The following is a 7545-nucleotide window of genomic DNA, read 5'->3' as shown; positions in this document are numbered from 1 at the left end:
AGCGCATCTAAACCTTCAATTTAGTAATAGGATTTTTTCCTGGGACGAATCCTCGCCGTGCACGGCGATTTTTAGATTTCTGAAAAATGCGTTTTTCCAAAAGCAAACCTCAAACCTTTCTTTTGTAAGAAAGGCAAAAAGTCAAACGCTCTCAAATAAAAGTGCGGAATCCAATCGATGTAAAATTTGCTGAGAAGTTTGATCGAGTCGTGACACTCAGTTAGAAAAATAAATTTAAGTGAAATTACAAATAAATCCTTGGGGAGAATTATTCTGAATGACCCCTTACCTTTTTTGAGAAATTTACTCTGTATATAAAGAAAAATCATACACGCAGAAAAATTCAGCCTTATCAATTTGATAAATAACATTATCAACATTAATAATTTTTAGTTATTGATTTGATAACCTTGGTTTATCGTGTTGATAAATTTTTAATATCAAAACGATAATTTTTATTGTTAGTTTGATAAATTCAATTATAGCTTGATTTTTCGTGTGCACGTTTTCTCCTGTCATTCGAAACATAAACAAAACAAATGTGGAACCTTTTTCGATGCAAAGCCGCTGTGTTCGGAGAGTTTGTCTTCGAGACCTGTGAAAACCGTGCGGCGAATCGACGTCGTTGTCGGCGTCGAGTCAGTTAAAAACGCAGTCTTTTCTGAAGCTACCCAGCGAAAAGCGTACTGGAAGAATTATATAAAGCCGGGAATGCCACCACCAGCGCTATCCCTGCTGTTGCGGCTTCCAGTAGAAACCGGGAACCTCAAAAGTTAAGGTAAAGATGGTCACTTCGCAACGGCAAGTCCGCTAGCACCAGAACCGGAGGTAGAGAAAACAGTAACAGAGGAATCTATCTATTTTCATTTTTTCAGATAAATCTCATCCGAGGTACACCTCAGAAGCACTTGGCTGCTATTTGTTGAAGAATCGGTCACTAAGAATGTTCGAGCCAGTTGGTCCACCATGGAGGTGGACCCACAGCCTGGAGAGCCGAGATTGTTGGTGAACCAGCGCAGGAAGGGAATAACATAATGTACATGGTAAAAACACAAATTAATGTAAATAAATGAATTTTTCTTAGCAAAAATTTGTTTGAGTTCAATTTTTCAGAAGTACAAAAAACGACCTGCGTAATAACGATAAATACAATTTTTATCTTGATAAAAACATTTATAGTTTTAATAAAATGATTTATCAAAATGATAAATAGTTTTATCAATTTGATAAAATTTGCTTTTGACGTTCCATCGATGACGTTTTTCATTTCGATAATTGTTTTGTCAAATTGATAAATTACATTTAGCAAATTGATAAGAAATCTTATCAAATTTGATAAAATAAATTATTGGTTGCCAACCGATAATTTTATTTATCGAATTGATGTCAGAAATTTATCGAATTGATAATTCTTTTTTCTGCGTGTACAGCTATAACTTTTGAACCAACCGTCTGATCAATACCAAAATTTACTCGATAACAACTCATACCAAATGCTTTCGATCGAGAATGGGCTGGGACTTTGAATTTGATGTTCAGTATATGATTTTGTATAAATCCAAAAATTTAATAGGAAAAACTCTAAAATCGCTATATCTCTGGAAATACATTTTGGAAAAGCTTCAAATTTTGGGCCCAAATAGTTTATGGCGCATGTTTTCGAATGGCTTTTTGTTTGAAACTGAATTCTTTAAATTTGATAGTGTTATCTGTAAAATAGTCCAAAAAATACCTCTAAAAATGGCTTTGACCACATTTACTGGTCGAAAATTGTGAATCGAAAAATAAAATGTTCGTCTCCGACCCCACGGCTACAGATCCGGCTTTTGAAAATTGTGGGTTTTACGAGCGGTTTTCCAGTGATGGAAGACACAAATTTTTAAGAGCGGATACAGACATCGGCCATGTATTTCAGAAAAAGAGCTCTCAAAAATCAGACTTTGAGTTCCGGGTTTCGGGCGAAAATTCAATCGAAAGAGCGCATCTAAACCTTCAATTTAGTAATAGGATTTTTTCCTGGGACGAATCCTCGCCGTGCACGAATTTTTTTAGATTTCTGAAAAAAGCGTTTTTCCAAAAGCAAACCTTAAACCTTTCTTTTGTAAGAAAGGCAAAAGTGTTTGTTTTCTTCCACTCAGATCGTTAAGATTAAGAAAAAAAATATATTTCGATCATTTTCAACAGTAAAACACTTAATTTCGAAAAACATCATAATTTGCATTGTTTGGCAAAACATAAATATCTCTGAAGTAATTTTTGATGTTTCAGCTCCGGGTGATACAAGTTAACAAGCGAAGAAGATTTTTTGGCGATTACTCCATCCCTGATTGTCATTGAAATAATTTGCCGTTTTCTGCACCTTTTATTAGCTTCCAATTTTGAAAGCATAGTTTTTTTTTTAATTTTCTAATTCAAAGTGATTTTTTTTATTTTTGCTTTCAATTGGAACATTGCCGAAGAAAACAAAAATAAACCTACATTTCGAGAATATTAAAAAAAACGTTACTTAATCCACCCTTAGGTGGTTGGTGCCTTCCTCACATTCGTTGGAAAGGTAATTTAATTAACTATCCAAAGATAGGTCGCATGATATATTTGGACATGAAAATATCTGCGATCCGGCCTCCAAAAAATGCATAAATAACACTTAACGGTACACATCAACCATCGCTTTTGCACCCAGATTTCTGTTACAGACATTTTAGTATCTTCAAAAATACGGGAACTATCGATATGATTTTTTATTCATCCCCTAAATTACAGTCTTCAAAGTTATTTACAATAAAGTTTGACCATTTTGACAATCAGATTCTTTCAGGATTGGGTCCGTAAGTTTGACAAATTTGGAATAAGAAGACAACATCTTCTTCGGTTGCTGTGCACCCTTAAGTGCTTATAACTTTTGATAGGGTTGTCAGATTTTCAATGTTTTGGACGCGTTGGAAAGGTCTTTTGAATACCTATCCAACGACAGGTTGCATGATAGACCCGGACAACGTTTTCATCATGATATCTGAGATCCGGCTTCCAAAAAGTATATAAATAACGATTTAGTGCTAATAACTTTAGATAGGGTTGTCAGATCTTCAATATATTGGTCTCGTTGGAAAGGTCTTTTAAATACCTTTCTAAAAATGTGTAACATGCCAGGTTTTCTTACAAAAACCACCCTTTTTACCAACTCCCGGACTTTTGTTAAAATCGTTTTTTTTAGCATAACTTTTGAAGTACTTAACTGAACTTCATAATTTTCAATAGCGACTTATGGGACCCCAAGACGGATCGAATGAGACCAAAACGGACCAAATCGGTTCAGCCAGTGCCGAGATAATCCAGTGAAATTTTTTCTGACATCCCGCCACACACACAGACATTTGCTCAGAATTTGATTCTGAGTCGATGAGTATACATGAAGGTGGGTCTAGGAGGTCTAATCGAGAAGTTCAGTTTTCGAGTGATTTTATAGCCTTTCCTCAGTAAGGTGAGGAAGGCAAAAAAATCGAACTCAACAGTGGTTTGTCACAAGAACATTTTTACGAGAAAACATTTTCCCTTTAACTCTTTTTATAAGCTTGTACATTAATTATATAAGGGTGACACCCCATACATCGTGTGGGTCTCGTGGCGCAGGGGTAGCGGCTTCGGCTGCCGATCCCGATGATGCTATGAGACGCGGGTTCGATTCCCGCCTTATCCACTGAGCTTCTATCGGATGGTGAAGTAAAACGTCGGTCCCGGTTTCTCCTGTCTCGTCAGAGGCGCTGGAGCAGAAATCCCACGTTAGAGGAAGGCCATGCCCCGGGGGGCGTAGTGCCAATAGTTTCGTTACCCCATACATATAAGTATCTTTTTGAAAATTTCTTTATTTGATGATCGGGTGTCGCCCCTGAATATTTAATTTTTGAAGTCTTCGGGATATGTCTTATATAAACATGCACTTTTATAAACTGTGAATACTTAACTTCATCATTACTATGAAAACGTTTTCTAAAACATGAGTGTTACTTTTAGGTGTCACCTCCATCTGAAATCAATGTTTCAGAATATTTAATTTGTATGTTTTGTTTAAGAAAGATGATATATATTAGTTAGATACTTGATGATTTGTTATTACCGTAATCTGGGGTGAATCGGGACTACAGTCTGAATAGGGACAGCAGTTTTTAGAGCACTTAAAGCATTTAAATTTGGAAATGGATGTACCCATTTTGTTGGCCTGAGTCTGTTCTAACCGAAACCAACCAGAAAAATCAAAATATTGTGCTCCAACATGGTTAAAACCAGGGGGGCGACATCTATATCTCACTACAGGCAGCTCGCCTGTAGCCAACACAAGCTGTCAACTTCGGCACCAGAACAAAAAGGAAATGTCAACCTCGGCTTCGTTCGTTACGGAACCAAAACAAAGCAACTGCGCACTGTAAAAAAAAGTACAAAAACTGCAGGCATAAAATGGAAATAAAGTAATTATTGTTTTTATGTAAAATTTTACCGCAATGTACGTTTAAAAGTTAGTCTATGTTTGTGAGGTGAGTTTTATCAATTTATTTACAAAATAAACTTCTGAAGTTGGGATTATTAAGCACACATCGGGCCGATGACCTCATTTAAAGTTGTACTTTTATCACATGAAACGTTTAACTTAACAACTGTGTAATTTGACTTTTACTACAGTAATTCTTATAACAAAAATTGAAGTATTAAAAAAAGAAATATTTTTGTTTTTACTGTGCACAGTTTGCGCGCGTTACACTGAGCAAAAATCCCACGGCTTATCGAAGTGTTGTACACATGATCTGACCCTGCTGTACAGAGCACTCAAATTTCAATCGCAAAACACTTGAATTTTGGGCACCAAAATATACTGTCAATTCAATAGCAAAACACTTGAATTTGACGTAATGCGTCACATGAAATACTATATTATATTTATTGGTTTTAAATAGCTTTTCTTTCTATAATCAATGCATGTTTGCATGTAAAAGAAATGGATTTTGATTTTTTTTAAATAAAGAAGATGTTGCGCAATTAAATGTTTTGGCTGCTTTTATTTTCTAACAACTTCAAGAACAACTTGGCGTGTAAAATTTTTGTATTTTTTTTCTTCATCCGGTCCGGCTTTCACGATCGTGTTCCTGGTCAGGTTCGGTTTGTTCGCCCCCACTGGAGGTTCCTCAGCGTCGGCGAGTGAAGCCCCGGTGCCGGCGGAGATGGAGGCCCCTGGAGAATCTTCTTGTTCATGCGGAATTCTCTTTGGCGGAACCTCGGTGGTTCATCGACTCAAACTGTGCCTTGACCATCCGAATGACGCATAGCTTGGCCCCTGCATCCGAATCTTGCTTCTCACTGGCACCGCTTCCTGGTACGGCATCTGCAGCTCTTTCGCATCCTTCCTGTGAATCATACAAAATAAATTCAAAAATCAAAACTAAACCCCACAAAAAAAATTCTCTCCCCACTCACCAAATGGGTCCGGAAAGGAACTTTATCACAAAAGTTGGCTTCTATCCGGGTATCCGGGAGACCAAGCCCTTCCGTTGGCCATACGGAGCCCGAGCCCGAGGACGCAGCCTTGTGGAGATGCTCATCTTCGCGGTCACAAACCGGGCAGGCAATTTACTGGACTGGAACATGGCGGCAGCGAACTCACGCGGTCTGCGAAAAACGAACACACCGGACTGCCAAAACTTTCAAATGAGGAAACAAAGCAAAGTCTCATGAAGCTGTCGCGAAACTGCATTTCAAATCAAAACAAGATCAATTTCAAGTGTTTTCCTCATCACTTTGAATAGTTCAACACAGTGGGGAAAATTCATGAGCAAAACACTTGAAAAATTTGAGCCACCCGAATGAAAATAAGGTGTCAAAAAATACCAAAAAGTCAATCGCCAAAACACTTCAATTTGATAATGGATTGGATTAAAATTGGAACACAAACAAATTAGATCTAAGATGCGGCTTAATTGAATCATTCAAGTGTTTGGGCACTTGGAAAAAAAGGGTGGCGTATTTTCAGTGTATCAATCTCAATCACCCAAGATGGCGGTCTTTAGCGTCCCCCTGGTTAAAACTGCTGTCCCAATTCGCCCCATGTGTCCCGATTGACCCCAGTTTACGGTAACATATTTTAGGTCAATTATATTTTTTTCTTCGTCCGAGTCAGGTGACACCCCATCAGCTCGGGTGTCACCCCAAGATGGGTGACACCAGGGGCGGGCCGCCCCCACCGCCCCCCCCCCCCCCCCTTAGTACGCCACTGGGTGAACCAAGGACGCAAAATAGCTTATTTGGTCATAGGGAAGGCCCCCACAAAGTTTTAGTCAAATCAAAAAATACAAAAAATAAAAATGGTCGAAATCGGCCGATTTCGTAGAGAGTTGCTCCTATGAACAAATAGCGTAAACCTATGATTTTTTGAAAAAATGTGTTTTTTCCTTCATAATCAAAGAAAAATTATTTCCAGCAATTTGGTGTACAACTTTCCAATATTTGTTTGATTTTTTTATGAGAAAACTGTAAATTTATAAATAGATAGTAATTTGGACTATTCGGCAAGAAAGTCTGTCAAAAATCAATAAAAATTGTTGAATATACATTAACACATCTGTTATCAACTATATAACTGTTTATTTCTTTGATATATACGGGGAAACTCAATTTTTCGTGTTCCAATACATGTTTTTTAAAGAAAAAGTTCACAAATTTTTGCGCGCCCAAAAATTTATGCTAATTTTTTTTAAGCAAACAATTTTTCCCGTCTTTTGCAACCAGTTTTATTAAGATTGGTGCAGGGAATCATGAGAAATAAGCGATTTTGTACTTAAATCCAGCAGAAAGGAATACGATTTTTGGCAAGTAACCTCATTTTGGCGCCACCTACATTTCTAGAGTTTTTTTTGAATAGGTCCTATAAACATATGAAAGACAATAGTTTATTGGTCCTTTTCAAAAAAAACTCTGGATTTGAAACACAGTCGCGCTGCAAAACCTCAATAGCATGCCAACTTTTGAAGTCGGTGTACGGGTTGGAGCTGTCTCACGGCGTGTAGAACAAACATTTCAGGAAAAAATAGTCATCGCTACTGAGCAATTCCGCAGTAACAGTTCAATAGGGCGTATCTGCTTTTGTAAACAAGCAGTCTATCCCTGTCTTACTTGACGTGAACTGTCACTTGAGAAAAAGGGATAGACTGCTTGTTTACAAACGCAGATTCGCCCTATTGAAATGTTACTACGGAATTCTCCTCGAAATCGGTCTTTTTTCTTCAATTTTAATTTTTGTATTTTTTAATCCGACTGAAACTTTTTTGGTGCCTTCGGTATGCCCAAAGAAGCCATTTTGCATCATTAGTTTGTTCATATAATTTTCCATACAAATTTGGCAGCTGTCCATACAAAAATGATGCATGAAAATTAAAAAATCTGTATCTTTTGAAGGAATTTTTTGATCGATTTGGTGTCTTCGGCAAAGTTGTAGGCACAGACAAACAGACGGGACACTCGAGTGCCGAACCATCGTCCTCCAAAAACGGTTATTTCAAATTC

The sequence above is a fragment of the Culex pipiens genome, chromosome 1 (genome assembly GCF_016801865.2).
Source record: "Culex pipiens pallens isolate TS chromosome 1, TS_CPP_V2, whole genome shotgun sequence".
Classification (NCBI taxonomy): Eukaryota; Metazoa; Arthropoda; class Insecta; order Diptera; family Culicidae; genus Culex; species Culex pipiens.
Note: the sequence above shows the minus strand (reverse complement) of the source record.